This window comes from Vulpes vulpes, chromosome 3, assembly GCF_048418805.1.
Source record: "Vulpes vulpes isolate BD-2025 chromosome 3, VulVul3, whole genome shotgun sequence".
Taxonomy (NCBI): Eukaryota; Metazoa; Chordata; class Mammalia; order Carnivora; family Canidae; genus Vulpes; species Vulpes vulpes.
In genome coordinates, this window is record NC_132782.1 from 66409990 (window position 1) to 66430959 (window position 20970).

General features: G+C 42.8%; 1 non-coding gene across 1 annotated transcript; it reads left to right on the forward strand.

Moving 5' to 3' along the window:
- Positions 1-15349: 15349 nt before the first annotated feature.
- On the forward strand, positions 15350-15537 carry LOC112934280 (U2 spliceosomal RNA). The gene has a single exon (XR_003237878.1). It is a non-coding gene; the product is annotated as a U2 spliceosomal RNA (small nuclear RNA).
- The last annotated feature ends 5433 nt before the right edge of the window (positions 15538-20970 follow it).

Consider the following 20970-nt stretch of genomic DNA (forward strand, 5'->3'; position numbering starts at 1 on the left):
TTGGTGTTCTTTGTCCCTCATGGACCTGGAAACATCTCCTCTACTGGACTCAGTCTCCCCAGGGAGGGCATGGCACCCAGCACATGCTCCATAACATCTGTGAAACCCATCCTGCTGACACAGGCCATTCAGGGAAAAGGCCCCTTTAGAAATCCCTGTGGAGATTTGTAAAACATTTACCTTTGTGCCTGGCCCTATTCCTAGGGTTCTTCTGCCAAAAAAGAAAGTACTGTGAAGAATTATTACTTAGATATTTTGAATTTTTACTGGAGTTCTAGGAAGCCAAGGATTTCTGACTAGTGTATGAATCACAGGAAGAAACTCTGATTATTTCTTACCCAGAAACTGGCAGTATTTGATGATGGATAAATGTAATAGATCATGAAATGCAACTTCCTTTGATGCTGTTTCAATGTTACCCAAAGCAGCCTTGCCAGAGATGAAAATAGTGGGGAGAACAGCCCCTGTCCTTCTCTTCTATCTGTCCTGAGCCTTCATGGCCTGCTTCTGGCAGTTCTGAGTCCTTGTCCTGTTCATCCCTTACTCCCCAGATATCTGTATACCTCACTCGTGGTAATTAAGGAAACTCCCCCCTTTTCATTCTAATTAAATCAGTAAAAAAAAAAAACAAAAAACAAAAAACAAAAAACATGACAGTGTCAAGCCTTGGTGAGGAGGCAAGGAAATGAGGGCTCACACACATTCTGGTGGAATTGTAAGGTAGGCACAGTTTGGAAAGTACTGTGGTTGCACCCAGCAAAGTTGAAGACATGCACACACTATATTCCAGAGATATTTGCATAGATGTCCAAGAAGACATTTAATAGGGTGGTCATTGCATATTATTTGCAACTTTGGAAAATAGGGAATAATTTAAATGCTCATCAATAAAATATCGTTAAAAATTGAGAAGCTGGCCAGAATCAAGTAGATGAATCTTGGGGCAGCCCCAGTGGCTTAGCAGTTTAGCACCACCTTCAGCCTGGAGCGTGATCCTTGGAGACCTGGGATTGAGTCCCACGTCCGGCTCCCTGCATGGAGCCTGCTTCTCCCTCTGCCTGTGTCTCTGCCTCTCTCTCTCTCTCTCTCTCTCTATCTATCATCTATCTCACATGAATAAATAAATAAAATCTTTAAAAAGAAAAAAGTAGATGAATCTTAAAACCATAATGTTGAAAAAAAAAAAAAAAGCTACCACAATATGGATACTATGCAAAAAAGCATTAACATGGCCACCCTGGGCCTGTTTCCTTAGAAAGACCCACTTGCATCTGGAACCTCAGATTTCCAGAGGGGTCCCACCACTCCCCAAAGGACAACAAAGGCTCAGCACAACAAAACTATGTGTGCAAACAATGCAGGTTATTCTGGAACTTGTATTCCTTTGGGGAATCTGGAGTCTGGGGACCACACCAGCCGGGACTACTGACATGAGCAGCCCTCGTTGAAGACCCTGGATCCTGAGACTCTCATGGGTTCCTGGTGAGCAACACTTCCCATGTAGAGGAACTGAGTGTTCTGTGTGACTGTTTGGGGGGAAGACTTGTGGAAGCTTGTGCCCGGTTTCCTCCTGAATTCATTCCCACCCCACCCTGTGCCTCTCCTTCTGCTGACTGCATCCCTGACTGTAACAAATCGCAGCCATGAGCATGACCACATGCCAAATCCTTGGGGAAGTGCTGAAACTTGGGTGGTCTGGGGACCCTCAAAGTGAACACAAACAAAATGATATCATTTGTTTTGGGTTTAAGAACATGCCAAGCAAGATTATTCATTGTTTACCAGAAACACATGTATGATATGAAAATATAAAATCATACCCAGGGGTGTCTGGCTGGCTTAGTTGGAAGAGCACGTGACTCTTGACCTTGGTGGTGTGAGTTCAAGCCCCAAAGCCCCATATTGGGTCTAGAGATTACTTAAAAAATAAAATGAGATTTTATTTTTTTAAAAGATTTTACTTATTTATTTATTCTGAGAGATTGAGCGAGAGAAAGCATGAGAGGGAGAGGGAGAAGCAGACTGCCCGCTGAGCATGGTTCCTGACTCAGGGCTCGACCCCGATACTTCCAGATCATAACCTGAGCCCAAGACAGATGCTTAACTGACTGAGCCACCCAGGTGCCCCTAAAACAAATCTTTTTTTAATTTTTTTAAATGCCCAGGAGCAATAAGTGAGTGGAGGGGATCAATAATGTTCACAAGATTCACCTGCAATACTTTATGACTTTGAAGGAATGAAGAGAATATGGTGAAGTATTAAAGATTTGACATAGCTGAGTCGCAGTTTGTGGGGCTTGCTTACATTGTTCTCTATATTTTTTTATGTGTTTCCACACTCTCAAAGTGAACTACATTGAAAAGGAATGAACTGTCAGGAAGACACCTCTGAGGTAATTCAAGTGACTGTATTTCAAGTATAGCTCACCTTCTCCTGATTGTGGATCATGGTGCTCTCCTACCAGATGGCAAACAGCCTTGGGAGAGGTTAGAATTCCAGGAAGTGGCCATGTAAGTCTAATATCCAATCCTTCCTCAAGTAGGAATTCTATTGAGGGAGCCACACACTTCATACCTGAAGAAAGTTGAAGGCAAATGGCAGGAATAATAGAAAAAGCCCAAGTCAACAAGCAAGGAAATCCAGGTGAAGGAAGAGGTCTGTCCTCTATTTCATTACCTGTGGCCAGCCATTATTTTACAAATTACATTGGGTCATGAGTGGCCCTCCCATGAAAAGGTGGTTCCCTTGTTCCCTAAAAGGATTCCTTGGGAGAGATGATATGGAATGGAGATGGGGTTTGGGACAACTGTGATAGTGATCTTGATAATGGCACATCACTGTCTCAACATTTTGTTCATCGACAATAAGAACAAATCTATTAAGTGCCTTCAAGATACTGTGCACAGAGAATGCAGAGAAACTAAATTATCATCCTTGTCTTCGAAGAGCTTGGAGTCTAGCAAAGAAGCTAGAGGTGGACAGATTCGAAGGCGCTAGAGTTTGTGCATGTGAAGGCTAGCAGGGATGGCTCTCTGTCTGTCTCCATCATTCAGCTCTCCACTATGTTTCTTGGTGCTAGGACCCTATGTGCCCTCAACAAGCATAAACGGAATTGAACTAACACACTAGATCCTGCCAATAATGATCATGTGCTATTGTACCAAGTAAGTCGTTTATTGGTCAAGTATTTATTCTAAAAGCCATGCAAATGGTTATTTCCCACTTGCCTGCACAGGCACCCTGGACACACCCCCACGGAAGTGATCATACACCACATCCCAACCATGCTGCAAGTTTCTTGAAATAGGAGATTGGGTCCTGGTACAAGTTGTTATGGTCCCCATGCTAATGCATGTGATGCTTCCCTGCTGTGGAGGGCAGTACTGACAAAGGGACTAAGAGTGGCCCTCCACATCCATCACTGCATTCACACCAAGGCCAAGCTTCCCAGGAATGCTCTCAGTCTCTGCCCACCCACTCCTGGCAAGCCAGAAACTCCTCTGAGAGCAGCTATGGCTAGAAAATACCTCATCAGTCTGGTCAAATTCTCTGAGCTGCCCAGTGGTGTGAAGCTTTTCCCTGTGTCCAACCTGCCCCACAGTCTGAAGGCTGATCCTGCCTCCCTTGTGCCCCTCCTCACTGTTCTCCTTTAGGGGAATTGTCCTGATGACCTCTCACATGTCTAATCCCATCTGGTCTCTGCTGCTCAGGGGACCCACAGTGGCACGGTAGTATCTCCAATGCTAACGCAGGACAAAAATACAATAGAAGCTAAATAGTTACTGTTCAATTAATATAAATAATATATTGAGAAAAATAATAATGGTGAAAATTAAGAAGATCTCTATAAGGAAAATGTAAACTATTCACTGATTATAATTAAAGAACCACTTTAGTCTAAATATCTTGTATGATCAGCACATTGTAAATTTAATATTTGTCAACGTGTCTGTATTCATGAATGATTAGAAACCAATAAGATATCATGCTCAAAACTACCAAACTATAGAAATAATTTACAAGTTAACTTTGGCTTCATTAATTGAGTCATTCTGGATATATGAGGATTACTCTAAGAAAGAGACGGGCCAAATCTTTGTCAATCTGTGCTCATTGTGGCATTATCTAAGAGCTAAGCTTCTTTGTATTTGCAATCATCAGTATATGGATTCCTAGCTTTTATCCTGATAGTCTTGTGTATGAACCTTGTAACCTCTAAACTGTTGTTGAAAACAAGCATACCAGATCAGTCCAGAGTTGATGATGCTTGATGTAACTGGAGGGCAGGAGCTCCCCCTTGCTCCCTAGAAAGTCCCCAGTGAAGACCAGCAGCAACAGGCAGCTACTTGCAGTCCAGCAAACCGGTGAATGTGATTCTGATTCCATATTAGCCAGGTTTACCAGCTGTACCCTATGCTTAGACATGACACTGAGTATATTCATTCTGTAATCTTAAATACATGGCCCAGCATATTTATTTGAATCTTAAGATGGTTCTCCTTATCTACCTTAAGCAAAAAATGACAATTACTACCAATAATATCTATTGAGCATTTGTGATATGCTGATGTTCACTTTTTAAATTCTTATAGCAACCCAGGGAGGCAACTATTACTATCCCCATTCTCAGATGAGAAAACAGAGACTCAGAGATGTCTATGTAACTTGTCTAAGGCCACACAGAAAAACTAGCCAGGACAAGGGATGAAACTAAGCAGTCAAACTAAAGTATCTCAACAACTCATCTGTATTTTGACTTTAGTTCTTAAAATCCAGTAACTTAAAGTGAATTTTTAAATTTTAATTTCATAATTCAAACGGAAGGAAAAAATCATCTGGGGTATAATTCTAATCTAGATGATGTCATCATGGAGAAAAAGAGCTGCCAACACACGCCTTTTTGAGCAAGTTAATGCCTTTGCAATAATGTTCTCTTCCTTTGACAAAAAGAATTTTTTCTATAAGCAGACAGCCTGCTGCTCAAAATTTATTAAAAACATGTTTATGCTCTGCTCAAATCCTTTTTCTGAATACAAATGGGAAAATATTTTTCTTGTCCTGCATGATCACCAGACTGATGACCAAGCTTGGAGTCAAGGAGGAGTGGTCAAGGTTTACTCTCTTGGCAGCAAGAAGTGACATTTGGAAAGCTTCAAAAAGCTAATTATCTGTATAATTCAAGGTAGGACATGTAAAATGTGATAAAGATGGTCATCAATCAACTCCCTATATCACAAATTTTAATTGGAGATGTAGCAATATTTTTAAGCATTTAAGGGAGTTTTTTAAACAAAATTACTTGGCAATATAACCATTAGTCATGGCATATTTGTTCACCATGCCTAGGGGTCCTGAGCAGTTCCTCCAGCTGGAGAGCAGTTCATAGTAAGAGACAGTGGGAAACAGAGGAACGTAGATCTCAAAAAGCTCTAGCTTCAGTCAATCTTGGGTTTCAACTTATTTTTTAAGTAATCAGGCTTCTGAGAATCATGCACAGCAGATACCATATGTACAGCATCAACTCAAATATCTCCATGTCTTTCCCTGTACTCTCTGTCCAGCGACTGATCTGGACCCTATGAGTAGAGTCCTAGCAGGTCTCTTAAGCTCCAGGAAAATAACTTTCCTCTTCTATAAAACAGATTAACTGATTCCTGAGGGCCTCAAATAGATAATAGGTGTCAGGTGCCTACCAGGAATGAGATATCACCTCATACCTGTCAAAATAGCTAAAATCAACACAAGAAACAACAAGTGTTGGTAAGGATGTGGAGAAAGGGAAACCCTCTTGCACTGCTGGTGGGAAGGCCAACTGGTACAGCCATTCTGGAAAAAGTATGGGGAGGTTCCTCAAAAAGTTAAAAATAGAACTACCCTAAAACCCAGCAATTGCATTACTAGATCATTTACCCAAAGGATACAGAAATAGTGATTCAAAGAGGTACATGCCCCCTGGTGTTTATAGCAGTATTATCAAAAATAGCCAATTATGGAAACAACTCAAGTGTCCTTCAATGGATGAGTGAATACACACACACACACACACACACACACACACACACACACACAAACAATGGACTATTATTCAGCCATAAAAAAGAATGAAATCTTGCCACTTGCAACAACATGGATGAAACTAGAGGGTATCATGCCAAGTGAAATAAGTCAGTCAGAAAAAGACCAATACCATATGATTTCACTCATAAGTGGAATTTAATAAATGAAACAAATGAACAAATGGTAAAAGAGAGAGAGAGAGAGAGAGAGAGAGAGGCAGAGACATAGGCAGAGGGAGAAGCAGGCTTCGTGCAGGGAGCCCGATGTAAGACTTAATCCCAGGACTCCAGGATCACACCCTGAGCTGAAGGCAGATGCTCAACTGCTGAGCCACCCAGGCGTCCCTGAAAGTGCTGAATCATTGTATTGTACCCCTGAAACTAATATTAGACTGTATGTTAACTAACTGGAATTTAAATAAAAACTTTAAAAAATAAAAGACTTAGGATCTGCCGATTTGAAAGCTGATTGGAACTGTGATTTGGTGTGAATGGCACAGTGAAGGGCTGTTTTTGTTTCCTATTTCTAAATTAGCTGGTGTTTCATATTTTTCACATAAATGAGAGAAAGAGTATCCACTGGTAATTATTTTGTTCTCAGTGTTTTAGAAGAGGAGTATCTTGGTGAGTAAATTTATGTCTTCCTCAAAATCATAGCTAAGAACAAAGACAAGAATCTGATAGAAGAAAAAAAAGTATCTGATAGAAGAAACAAAGATGCAGTAGAGATGATGAGGCAAGTGGTCCCTGCACCAGGGCTCCAAGATGTTCCTGATGACCTAAACAGGGACTGTGTGACAGTTGCTGAGAAGCATGCTCAATATTCAGTAGTCATAGTGGAGATGGTAAAGAGAATCAATCTTGTGCTGAAAGAATCTTGAGTTTCAAAATATCCTTCTTTATGGATGAAGAAGCCAAAGTCCAGAGAAATTCTTTTAAAAAATGATTCAAGGTCATTCAGCCATTCAGAAAGGAACGTGCACATCTCATGACCTCACTCAAGGCTTCCCTACTGGATACCATTAGTGACTTTATTGGGATTTCCTGTGAAGGTTGGAGATGGAAATCCTACAATGCTATATTATCCAAACTAGATTTATTTGTAATTAATTCTAAATACATCCAATTGAAAGAATGAAAAGTTATGATTTAGGTAACAAATTATTTGTGTAAAACAGAATTATTCTGTTGCTAACTACATTCGAATTTGATGTAGAAAAATCTAAGCATGTTAACTTCACTGGTAAACTTTATATGAGGTAGCAAAGCTGAGTCCAAAGGTAACATTCAAAATATAGTGTCAAGAAAAAGCATAAAAGACTTTGAAGCGAGCAAATATGACTGCCTCCAGGTGATCTCTGTCTGGGCAAGTATACAACTATATAGGTGACGGAGGACAAACAGTAATGCCAGTGATTCTTGCCCATATGAAGCAAGTTGTGTCTGGTGGAGTTGCACTTGATTGCTGCCAGTTGATTATTTACCAGTTATAACATCACACTGACTTCCTCATTAATTAAAGACTGAAATAAAATTTTTGATGTATGTTAATTCTATGTTTAAGAGAATCATTATTTTATCATTTCCTAAAATTATCATTTAAGAGCATATACAAGAGACAATGGCCAGTTGTCATCCAAAAAGCTAGAATCGAAGTTTTATCACTAATTAATAAATGAAACACTACCTCCCCTTAGACCCTCTAGAGCCTAAAGCTAATTCAGGTACAGAGGTGCTCACCACCCAACCAATGACCGCAACCTTGCCCAGAAGCAGAGCAGGGGTGATGAACAACACGGATATTTCTGTAATAGCATATTTTAACATTCTAATTGGGGAAATCTGGAATTGAAACATGCCACAGTGCAACATGAAGGAAGCCCTGGGCAGAGGGGAGGAGCCAAGGCCACCTGTAGGCCCTGCAGTTGGGCACCAGGCAAACCTAGGACCTAACCTGGGCACTTCCTGTTTTCTCATCATTGCCTTCATGCACAACATGAGATGTCATCTTCACCACCAGAAAGGAATCTACTGCATGTGAAATGCTTTATGAAACTGATGAACATAGAGTCCTGAGGCGCCGGTGACTATTTAAACTCCAAGTCTTTATTTCCCCTGTTTCTTAAAGGAATATCAAATAAAATAATCTCAAAGGAACCTTGTAACTCTAACTACTCTCAATTAATTCTGTAGTTATATATAAATGACCATGGTCATCTATGTTTTATTTGGTTTTTAAATCTGTTTTAAAAAATATCAGATGTGAACCAGGATTAATCCGATTTCATTATAGTGCTTGGAGAAATTATTTCTAACAAGTAGTTAAAAATGTATGTCTGCATAGAAGTTGCATGAAACAGCTACCAGTCTGAAGTTCATGTTAGAGAATGTTTCCAACGGAAATAGAAAGGTAAGCTGGAGTAATAAAATCCAGAGGAGGCAAGTAATATCACGTCTGATTGACATTTCCATGGAGCTTCACATCACCGTGGGATGCAGGTGCAGTTTCTCTTTCATCCCTGTGTTTAAAGGTTGTAAATGTCACTCACTCAGGCGGAGGCAACAGGAAGTTGACAGCAGAGGTTCCCTGAGAGCTGGCAAAGATAATGATTGTCTCAAACTGTGTTTATACATAGTGTCATCTCTGTGTTTAAACAATTAGAGAGTCATTTTGACCTCCCTTGGAATCTTACTAAGTTTTATTTGGAATACGAAAAGGCTTTCTGGTTTTACCTTAGTCTCTTTAAATGTGACTTGATACACTAAACAGAAGGGATCAAGTCTGACAGCAAATGGCCTGTTTGAATCTCAAGGATATTTCATAGAGAACTGCATCTTCCTAGAGGGACCCCACTTCTTAGCTCATACATGGGGACATGAAAGTCTCTACTGAACCTCCTTACCCAAGGTCATGCCTTACCCAGAGCAGGATCATAGCTAATACCTGGTTGAAGCAGGGTTATAAAGGACCCTGGCTACTTTAGCTAATTCAGAACAACTTTGATGAGCCATCTTTGCCTCAGAGCTCTCATGCGGATTTTTTATGTGTATAGATCTGTTAGCTGTGGTCAGTAAAACACAAATGATAAACATCCATGATATCATATGTTGTTTGTTATTTATGATGCATAATGAAAAAGGTTTTATATTCCCAACAATATTGGGACTGCAGGAAATTTATTACTACAGATACTGTTCCTACATATTATTTATATTACACAACTTTCATAGAATGGTATTAAGAGCATCAAACAAAAGAGCTTAAGCTAAAATGCCTTAATAACCATAAAACACAACAAATGTGGATTCTATCTGAGAACAAGTGTGGAAGTGAATAGCCCTATGTTGTGTGAGAAAGCACATTTGTAATCCAGCAAGACTAGAGGAATGTTGACACTGAATAGATCAGTCTGTTGATGCCACAAATGTCTCATGTCCTACTTTCAATGTCCCAAGAGACACAAAGAATCTCTCCTGTCCTCAGTGACACTCAACAGTCAGAGATCTAAAGCGACTCCTTAATGACGCCAAGTCAACAATGACTTACTGAATGTGGGCACAGCAGAGGCACAAGAGTGCTGCCTGGTGGAACTCAGCCCACATGGAAACATAAAGCAGGGGAAGGAAGTCTCCCTCCACCTTAACAGAACACAAATTATATCTCTTTAGGAAAAATTTCTAAAGTTTTGTGAACCACAAACTATCTAGCAAGGTTGAGTTCTATTTCAGTGAGCAGAGATGAGGGAAGCATTTCTGGAAGAAGACTTGGATTAAATACAGTAAAGATGAAAGCAAGCCCAGGGAAGCCAGTCCTTCTGGAAGGGTGGTGGGCTGGGAATCAGGGATCGGATGTGAAAGGTGGTTTGGATTCATGCTGGAGAAGGCTGGGTCTTGCCCACTAGGGTTTTGAAACACAGAAGGCACAGGAAAAGTATTAAAGGGTTTTGATCAATAACCCCACATGATTACTTGAAATGGTCAGAATGCAGAATTAACTGGAGTGGGAGGCAGAAACTAAATAAGCCAAAAGGCAACTCTTAAACCAGAGGTAATTAGGATGGTGTGTGGCACGTGGTATAAAGTCAAGAAATAGCTGTTGGTAGAGTAGGCTGTGAAGTGGCAGTAGAAAAGGGGAGACAGATCCAAGAGAGATGGAGAAAAGAAAATCTATCAGGCTCATTAATGCATTGAATTTGGGGGCCACCCCAAAATAATGCATTCAGAGCTATTTTTACTTGGAGAGTGGTCAGCCTAACCAGGCAACACATCCATCTCGCAGGATCCGGTATTGACAGTGATGTGATGGGTCTAAGTTTCATCAAGTAGCCGAAGAAAAACCCTTCTAGAATCATTTTGTCTTCCAACCCCACCCCTCTGTTATTGGTGTCATTTAGAAGCTGCTTTTTTCTCCCTAGAGTTCCCAGAGCCCATTTAAATGCTATCTAAAAGGGGTCACTTCATACAAAAACAGGTAAGAAATTTCACACAAAGCATAACCTAGAAGTATTCTGGAAGCAGCTGGGATGTAACTATAACTCAGTAAGCAGAAATCTAATGTATGGTATAGTGTTCTCTCCTGAGAAACCATGTGGTCAGGGGCAATTATTGTGCAGGACTTTAAGTCACATACTGAGTGTTCCCACAGCCCTTGGCCAAATCACACCAAGTTGCTAGTATCTACCTTAGAAGTGATGAAAATAAAAATCATCTCATTCTTTTTTTAAAAATATATAATTTTTTATTGGAGTTCCATTTGCTAACATATAGTATACCACCTAGTGCTCATTCCATCAGGTGCCCCCCTCAGTGCCTTTCACCCAGACACCCCATCCCCCTGCCCACCTCCCCTTCCACTACCCCTTGTTCGTTTCCCAGAGTTAGGAGTCCCTCATGTTTTGTCACCCTCTCTAACTTTTCCCACTCATTTTATCTCCTTTCCCCTATAATCCCTTTCAATATTTTTAATATTCCCCATATGAGTGAAACCATATGATGATTGTCCTTCTCCGATTGACTTACTTCACTCAGCATAATACCCTCCAGTTCCATCCACTCTTTTCTAAATACCTCCTAGGAGGGCAATATGTCTCCAAACAGGAATCAGAAGCACTCCAAAGCTAGGACAAAGATCCAGAGCAGCTGGGTTTGTCCATTGTTTTATAAGGAAAAGACTTAAAATCCAAGGAACACATATGTTATTGTTACTGAAGAAATGAGCAATTAGTGATCCATCAAGATTCATTAAGTCTGGGGTGTGCAGATTTCTAAAATGATCCAGTAATTACTGAGTCACCCTAAAGAATCCTCTTCTCTTGAGTTAGGAAGGTCCTGTGACCACATGGGACGTCACCCAAGTGCTGAGGTCTGTAATATGGCGCAGTTAACCTAACCAAGCAAGCCATTAAGATGGATACGTTTCTTCCTGAAGACTGATGTTCAAAATGGAACAGAATTTAATGCAAGAGAAATTCTTCACTGCCGACTTTGAAGATGGAGAGGGCCACGTGTGCTGCTTCTGAGCCGATAACCCCCAGCTGACAATCTGCAGAAGAATGGAGACCTCAGTCCCACAGTCATGAAAAACTGGATTCTGCCATCAGTCTGAACGAGCTTGGAAGCAGGTCCTTGCCCACGTGTTGGCAAGTGTCAGCGGTTCTTTTTTTTTTTTTTTCCATGAGATTCAGCTGAGTCTAGACTTCTGACCTACAGAATTACAGATGGGCATTGTTCTAAAGTGCTAAGTTTAGTTTTCCATGCAGCAATGGAAAACTAAAACGAAGGTTCTCAAGACAATTCGCTTCATTTTGCTGTAATTATTATTATTATTATTATTTAAAGATTTTATTTATTTATATGAGAGGGGAAAAAAAGAGAGAGCGTACATGAGTGGGGGAAAATACAGACAAAGAAGCAGACTTCCCACTGAGCAGGGAGCCCGGCACAACTCAGGGCTCGATCTCAGGGTCCTGAGATCATGACTTGAGCCAGAGTCAGATGTTTAACTGACTGAGCCACCCAGGCACCCCCTGTAATTATTATTATTATTATTTAGCTTCTCAAATATCTTGGTCTGGGTCCCAACAAGAAGCAGTATGTCAACCAGTAGCCTAAGGAAATGTTGGTAGGGAGGTGTTTGCAGAGATATGGGCAGAAGTAAGAAAAGTCAACAAGGGGAACATGCAGCCCCCTGTGGCTGGCAGCACCAGGAGGCCCTAATGACTAGACCCACAGGCAAAGGGGTGGGGTGCTTCCAGAACCCAGGGAGAAGTTAGCCAAGATGCTGAGACCTCCTAAGTGGAAACCAGAAGATCATCTGCCAGTGCCACCAGCCAAATCCAGTGGAAAGAGAGACCAGAGCTGGTTCATGGGGATCCATCTTCTACAACACACAGCAAGAGGACACTGAAAAGCAAGTAATAGTCACCAGCAGAGCAGAGATGTCGATGCCTGAAAGGGGCCTAATGGTAGCAGTCAGAGGATGCTTGTAGGATGCTTGTAGGATGTCCGCCCTCTGAAGAAGAGGTGACCCATTGTAAACTAAGAAACCGGCAATGCCTGTGATACATGTCCTTCTCCTTAAGCTCGGACAACCTTGGACATGGGCAGACTTGAAGCAGACACATCATAGCAGGACTCCCAATTTCTGCTTATGGGGGAGATGTGCAAAAGTGGATGAGAGAGGAGAGAAGGATTGAGTCAGAGGAGAGAAGTGACATTTGCGATGAGCCAGCTGAGTTTGCAAGAGAGAGGAGGAGAGCAAGAGCCTCCAGAGAAAGGGGACACTGTGTGCCAGGGCACGCAGTGGGCCTCTTCAGGCAACATGCGTGTGGCTATGTATGAATCACAGTGGAGAGGACTGTGACATCAGACTAGGAGGAGGTCAGGTGGCACAATGAGCTGAAGTGACAACAGAAGCAATCAAATAATAAGATGCCTGCAATCCACAGATGCCTCCAATTTGAATATAAGCCCCCTCAGTGAAAAACTTCTCAGGATTAACATTCAGAGATGAAATTCCCTTTTACTCATATATTAAAATCCAGAGAAATAAAAGTGAAAAAGATTCTAAGCCAAAGGAATTTAAAGCCCAAAATCTACAGTCTAAGGAAAAATTTTTAAGAGTCAAAAAAAAAAAAAAACCCTTTAAAGAAAAATTTAAGTTTAAAGAAATTAAAATGGAAAAAAGTACTGTTATTTTCTCCATTCCTTCTCAAATGGGAGCACCGTCAGGCTCCTTCAGAAGCCAGGCTGGAGTCCTCTGCCCTACAAGCTGTCATGGGTCTGTAAGATGTTAGAGATAAGGCTCGTTCAACACCAACGTGCTCATAATCCTCACTCTTGAAAGAATCTAAAGAATTAACCAAACCAGAAGACAATCTCAGCCCTGGTGGCACACCACAAAATTTAGAAAATTCAGACCCCCCATGTAGAGAGTCCATGGGAATTCTGGGCTCGTGGGCATCGCCAACACCACATGGGACTGAGGCAGCAGGGGCTGGTGGCCCTGCCAAGGTGCCTGGACCTTCTCCATTCATATGCATGCTTCATTGTCCCACCAGACTTCACTCACAAAACACACATGCAGAGATAAAATTAATAATTTCAAATTGTGACCCCATGGAGCATGAGTCAACCAGTATGTCAACCAGTAAGCAGTATGTCAACCAGCATGAGCATGGGGGGCATGCAGCCAGCCCTGGATGGAGTCTGCAGCCTGTGACGTGAGCCCAGGTGAATCCAGTCTTCCATCACACCTGCTCTGGGCACTGCACTTACCACATGTAGGAGGAAACGTGTCCTAGCTCTTCATCTTGGAGAATCGGGTGTCATTGAGACCCCTTCCCTTTCCACAAATACAAATGTTTTCCACCTCTCTTTTTCCTCCTGATTTCCCTCTCTCTTTCTTGCCCCTGGGTCTGGGGACCATGGGTTTTGTCTAATGTTTAATGGTTTCTCTTATGAGTCCAGCCAGGCCACAATGATGGCCACTGTCCCTTCCCACTGCGGCATTGGGGGACTCTGCCCAACACACCCCACTGGACACCTTCCCCTCATTCCCACCTGTCTTCCCACTGAAGACTGCCCCCAGCAGACTTATGGTTCCCATCAGCGTCTTTGGAGTCCACCACCTGGAAGCCTAGAGACTCCGTGTGCTCTTAGAAATGCTTCATCAGCTGACCCGTGTTCAGGCTCTGCTTAGCGTGTCTTTGTTACACTGCTTTTCTTCCTGAAATGCGGGGGAGTATGTGTCTTGTGTTTTATTTCCAGCTTCTCCTTGCCACTACTTTCAGGAAGGTTCTAGGAAGCCGAGTTCTAACACTTCAACCCGCTTCTTATTTGATGCCTTCCCCGTGAAATGGTAAGTCAGTCCAATTTGCTGGAATTCCAAATCTTCCTTCCTTTGATCTTCTTTTAGTGTTCCAACCTCCAACATATTTGTTTCTCAAGCATATCCCACCAGATTTCGTCTAGTGAAGTATCCCACAGTGACAGAGATGAAATCAGGAAGTTCAGAATCTGCCAAAATCATCTGCTACTCAGAGGAATATATTGCCTACACGTTCCTGAGTTAGATAATCCTACCTGGGGATGGTCTGCATCAGAGCCAATCCAATCCATTCCTAACGTCATGTTACATGTCCCGGCGCACCTTGCATGGCTCATCTTCAGCATGCCTTCTCTTGGGGTCCTAATTCCTTCACTGCCTTGGATATGCTATTGTGGAGTAAAGTCCCACCAAGACTTTCTCAGAGGTTCTGTGCATACTTGGTGCTGACCTCCCCAGTCTTGCTCTCTTAAATGCCCACTTTCCAATCTCACACTGACCCAGTCCTCAGTGGCCATCGTCACAGTGGTTCTGCCAAGACCCCTTGGCGGTGGCTCTGAGACCTTGGCCCAAGTCCCTAATCTCTCCTGGGGGTTGCCCCAGACTATTTCCTCAGAATCCCCCTTCCCCTCCTATTAGATTTTCTGGTCCCCTGTCATCCTTCTGGATCTGACAAAAGCATGGAATCTTATTTTAAATATTCTTCTTAAGAGAAGTTAGATGGAAGTCATCTCATTTTCCCTTTCCTTCCTCAAACGGCTCTGCTTCTGTCCCTTACTACTGTTCTTCTGAATCCAAGTCCCAGGGACAGCCCCAGGGTCACTGTGGTGCTCATTGGTCCCAGAAACAACTGACTATGAGCACGTCAGCTGTGTCTTATCCTTTGGTTTTGCAATACTTTTATTCCATTTTTTGTCTCTATCTTAAACCAGATAGATGGCTATTCTCCTTATAATCAGGGCCCTGATCACTTCCCGGCCTTTTGACTAAGATCAAGTGTAGTATCTGTTCTTATCAGTTTAATATCTGATATGTTCTCTATCCGAGGACAATATATTAAATGGATTTTTGGAGCTGGGAGATGGAAAAGGAGCTTGCTCTGTCCACTCCATGCATCGACCTGGTATTGCAATCAGGGCCCTGTTGTTTTATTTGTATACTAATGAAATTTGCTACCTTGTATGTCTAAAGCAATCACTTGGGGGTTGTGAAGGCACAAAAATAAAGGAGGTTTCCATCTGTACCTTCTCCCACAGTGTCCCCTTCCAGCTCCAAGGCTTGAAACACCACCCTCAGATTACTAACTCTGAATTAACATTTCTCCCGAACACTAAACTCAGGGCTGCCTTCTCAACACATCCATGAGGATTACTGATCACCATCACAGATTTACACACTCAAGATCACACTCTTCGTCTCCCCCTCGCACACCTGCCTTTTGGTCAGCTGTCCTCAGTTCCCAGTTGTTCAAGCTAAAAACTAGATTCCATCCTTGATTTTTTTGCCCCTATTTCATCAGCAAATCCTATCATTATAACCTCCAAAATATTTCCCAAACATGCCCTCCTCTCTTCACACCCATCTCTGCCACCCTTTTCATCTCTCACCTCTCTTCTCTCTACACCTGCTGCTGCCCTCCTACAACCCTGAGACCACAAAAGCTAGAGTGAATTTTTCAAAACATAGATCAGATCCTCAGGGTCATGAGATGGAGCCTTGTGTTGGGCTCTACACTGAGCACAGAGTCTGCTTAAGATTCTCCCCCTCTCTCTGTCCTTCCCCCCCCCACTCCACCTACACTCTGTCTCTCCCTCTCTCAAAACAAAACAAAACAAAAACTATAGATCAGATCATGTTACTCCTCTAAGTAAAAATCTTTGATGGCTTTGCATTCTTCCTGAAATATAATTCATTTTCCCCTTAGGCTGACCAGTCCACAAGTAATATTTCCCATCTGATCTCACCTGCCCTCCCCGACCCAGGCCATGATTTTTCAGCCCCATGGATTCTCAATCTGTTCCTAAAATGTGCACTCAATGTCACCCCCTCTTGGTGATTGTGCACTAGCTACTCCTCTGCCTGAAGTGTTCTTTCCTTGGATCTTTACATGGCAGGCTCTTCCCTGCACATCTTGGCACAACTCAACACCTGCCCCCCGGCCCCTTTAATGGGCCTTGCAATGAGCATTCAATCAAAATTATCCCCTGAGGTTCTTTTGCATCAGATTTCTTCACTGTATGTCTTGCATCACACTTATTCAGCAATCTAGAATACTCTGGGTTGTTTATAGCTTCACTGGTTTATTATATACCCTAGAATTGTCGGCTTCATGAGAACAGTTACCTGGCTGTGATATTTACCTCCTATTTCCTATTACGGTGCCTGGCAGAGCAAGAAAGAGTCTCATCCTTGCACATCTAAGAAACAAAGGGCTATCTGAGCAGTGAGTGCCTCTCTTGCAAGAAGTGAGGCAATTCAGTTAAGCTCTGATAAGAAAGGAGAGGATCCAGAAAATCGAGGAAACAACCCAGAAAGAGCCAGAGGAAGAGTGCTGAAAACTTGGGCAATAATATTGCTGTTGGAGGCCAGAAAAGCAAAGCAAAACCCACTCCTGTGTTTCCAGTCCCAACACACATCCACCCATCATCACAGAAACCTGCTCTGGCTTCCTCATCTCCAGCCTGATCAGTATAGTAGTCACCCCTCTACAAACTCATCCATCCTCCATGACATGGACCTTTCCAAACACGTCTCTTGTCATGTCACTCCCTGTTTATTTATTTTTTAAGATTTATTTATTTATTCATGAGAGACACACAAAGAGAGAGAAAGAGGCAGAGACATAGGCAGAGGGAGAAGCAGGCTATTCACAGGTGCCCAATGCGGGACTCGATCCTGGATTCCCGGATCACGACCTGAGTGGAAGGCAGCCGCCCAACCGCTGAGCCACCCAGGCATCCCTCACTCTCTGTCTAAAAAGCAAATTTAGCTATGGGCAAGGGAAGTGCAGCGCGAGATGAGTCTGGTGTACTTGGTAAGAAAATGCTCAAAATGAAAGAAGGGAGGAAGGAAGGAAGAAAAAAAGAAAAATGGATGGATAGATAGAAGGGAAGGAGGGAGGGAGGAAGAAAAGAAGGAAGGAAGAGAGGGAGGAAGGAGGCATGGAAGGAAAGCAGGAAGGAAGGAAAGAAGGAGGGATGGACAGAAGGAAGGGGAAAGATATATCACAAAGTACCTGGCCAATAGTCTCCAAACACGTCAGGGGATGAAAGAAAGAACTGGTGAGGAGATTGGCAGAGACTAGGGAGACATGAGGGTTGAAAGCATCATGAAACCTGCATCAGATCCTGCAACAGAAGAGGACTTGGGAAACTGATGAAATATTACTTGTCTACAGTTGAGTTCATAATATTATACCAGTGTTAATTTCTGACTTTGGGAAACTGATGAAATATTACTTGTCTACAGTTGAGTTCATAATATTATACCAGTGTTAATTTCTGACTTTGTCTAATGCACCAGGATTGCATAGATGTTAACATTAGAGGGGGTAAGGGGAGGGGTGTGCAGGAACTCTGTGTACTATCTTTTCAACTCTCTTGTTAAGCCCCAAATTATTTCAAGTAAAAGGTTTTTTTAAAAAAAGTGAAAAGGCCATTCGTGTGCTTGCCAAGGTCACTAGAATAGAGTCTCCATTGTATCTTCCATGGCCCCAGCTCCTGTTGCTGTCTATCTGGATCCACCTGTCAAGATCGCTGATGAAAGGCGCCGTCCCCTCACACACATGCAGGCACCATCACTACCCAACCACACTACGCCATTCACAAGCCCCCCAAGCAGCATATGTTTCATTCCCAAGGCCCTGGGCCTTCATCGCTCCATCTTGGATCCTGTTTCTCAACCAAGCCCTTAATAAATAATTCAAACCAAAAATCACTTCTATGTAACTTTCCCGAGCCTCCATTTCCACCAAAGGCAGAACTGCCAACTCTTCCCTGTGGCCCCCATCCCTACAGACACGAGCTTACTTCCTCCATGGCCCCTACCACATCACCTGCACAATCTCCCCCTGCTCCCTCGCCACCAACTAGATTCTTGGTGCCCGAGGACAGGACTGGTGCGTATTTCTCTCTATAGTCCTCAATCAATCTAACTATGTACTTGGGGTTAAATGAGAAGGAGGGTCTTCCAGGAGCTGGATAAACCTGTCTGGTTAATCACCATCTGCAGACAGTGCCTTCAGGAGTTTTTGACGGTGAGTCCTGGGAGATGGTGCTCATCCGTCACTGTCCTCGCCAACCAGAGCATGGGACCTGCCAGCAGCCATCTGCAAAGGGCCAGCTCAAAAGGTCACTTCCTTGGAATCTATGAAAAACCAGTGTCTAAGATGAACTGTGTAAATGGTGAAGAAAAGTTTGCTACCCCAGAAAATGTATCGTTTGTAGACATATCTGAACAGACCATTCATGTAAACAGGGTCACAGGAATAGGAACAGGAATTAGAATGATTCTTCGTTGAGTCCAGCCTTTTCAAGGGTAGCCCTTTCTCTGGCCAACTCAGGTTAATCCATATATTTAAAAGTAATAAACCTGAATTCTTTTTTTTTTTCTTCCTGAATTCTTTTATAAAGTCTAAAGTTCACCCTTTTTCTCCAATTTTGCTAGACTGCTCCTTCACGTTCCCAAGAGCCCCTATGACTTCAGATTCCAGACCAATGCCGCTCCCACCCAGGCGGGCTTGGAGGATCTAAAAGGAGGACGAGCATCTCATGGTTCACGTCGGATAGTGGCTCTGCACCGGGACTGCGCACTAACTGGTGGGAGCGCTTCCAGTCTGGCTTTTTCAGGTGAGTGAAGACATTTTTTCAAAGTTGCATCTATACGTTTTCATATTGATTTCTCACAATTCCAAAACAGACTCAAGTAGAAGTGAAATCTGGGATTTCAAAGCCTGCTTGTGATTCAGGGCATAGAATGTTTCATTCACGTAGCCCACAGGGGACTCTGTGCTTCCACCTTGGCATCAGTTTCCCCACGTGCACCTTCAATATTTGATCACAAGGATGAAAACAACTGTATCTACAACTGCAGCCTTGGGGTGCAAAACTCAACCTTAATTCAGTTTCCTGTTAGTGCAGGTAAAAAGAAAAAAAGAAAGGAAATAGCATTTATTTCTCAGAAAAGAAGCCTACTGTTTTTTGAAAATGAAGCTTTTATTGAGTTTCTTTTCACAGCAGAGCAATGCAAGGAGATCTATGAGCAACTGTTTCCTTCCATCTTCTGCTGGGCCTCAGCAACACTCAATCCATCCCCTCTGGGTCTCTGTCAAGGAGAAGGGAGATGAGAGAAGCCTGGCATCTACCTGCCCCCAAAATATCTCCCAATGACTTGCCTGTCCTCCTGAGGTCTCCTTGTGAAAGCACAGATGTGATCACATCAAAACTTCTGTTTTAGATGCAACAGTCTGCTTGATTTTCCCATCATAGTGGAAATATCTATCCGTTTGTTAGATATGTGCAGGGCATACCTAACCAATGATTAATCCACCCAGTCAAACAGCCTACAATTGCAGTATTCTTTCTCCTACCTCTACCTCTACTCTGTCACCCTCATCACACCCTGCTGGTAACCAAGACCTGTGGTGGCCCCTCAGAAAGACATCTGTGCTGTATCTCTGTTCCCATTTTCAATCCACTGATGCAGGATCAGCTTTACTTTTTCTGCCCTGGAACTGCAATTAAGAATGGCTTTTACATCCCTTTCCAGAAGGCTACAAAGGAAAAGGGACTAGGAAGAGGAAACAGATGGATCCCAGCCCCAGAAGCAAATGGGAGCTAGTGGAGGATTAAAGACAAGGATAAATGGGAGCAAAACAGATGCAGGCTGATCTCATTTGCATCACACCTAAGATCCAGAGTAAACAGTAGTCCAAATTTGGTGCAACTGTGCAACCTTCTCCTTTGCTGAAAATAAAAAACTTTTCTTGGACCTAAAAGAAAAGTTGAGCTTGATGGGCAGACCACCACCCCAAAATCTGGAGAGACAGACACAACCAGAGAGATCTGTTTGCCTGGAGCAGAAGCCCCTGGAGCCGTCAACTGGTAGAAACACTTACTGGAGGCTAAGTGTGGACTAGCAAGAAAGTAAGAAATTGGGACGCCTGGGTGGCTCAGTAGTTGAGCATCTGCCTTTGGCTCAAGGCATGACCCTGGGGTCCCGGGATCGAACCCCACATCGGGCCTTGCACAAGGGGCCTGATTCTCCCTCTGTCTCTCTCTGTGTGTCTCTCAAGGATAAATAAATAAAATCTTTAAAAGAAAAAAAAAGTAAGTAAGTAAGTAAGAAGTCTAAACAGGCAGAACAGCAGCAGGATTAGAATCAGATGTGACAAGAAGTTCCTAGAAACCACACCTTGTGGGGGCAAGGAACATTCTCATGGGTTTTACTATCAGAAACCATACCAGGCATTTATGTTGAAGACCTGAGAAAGATCCCCTCAAGACTACAGCAGAGAGAAGGGAAGAATAATCTTCAAGAATGTGCCCAGACCTTCTCCATAGCAAAGATTTACTTTTCAGGGAAAAACA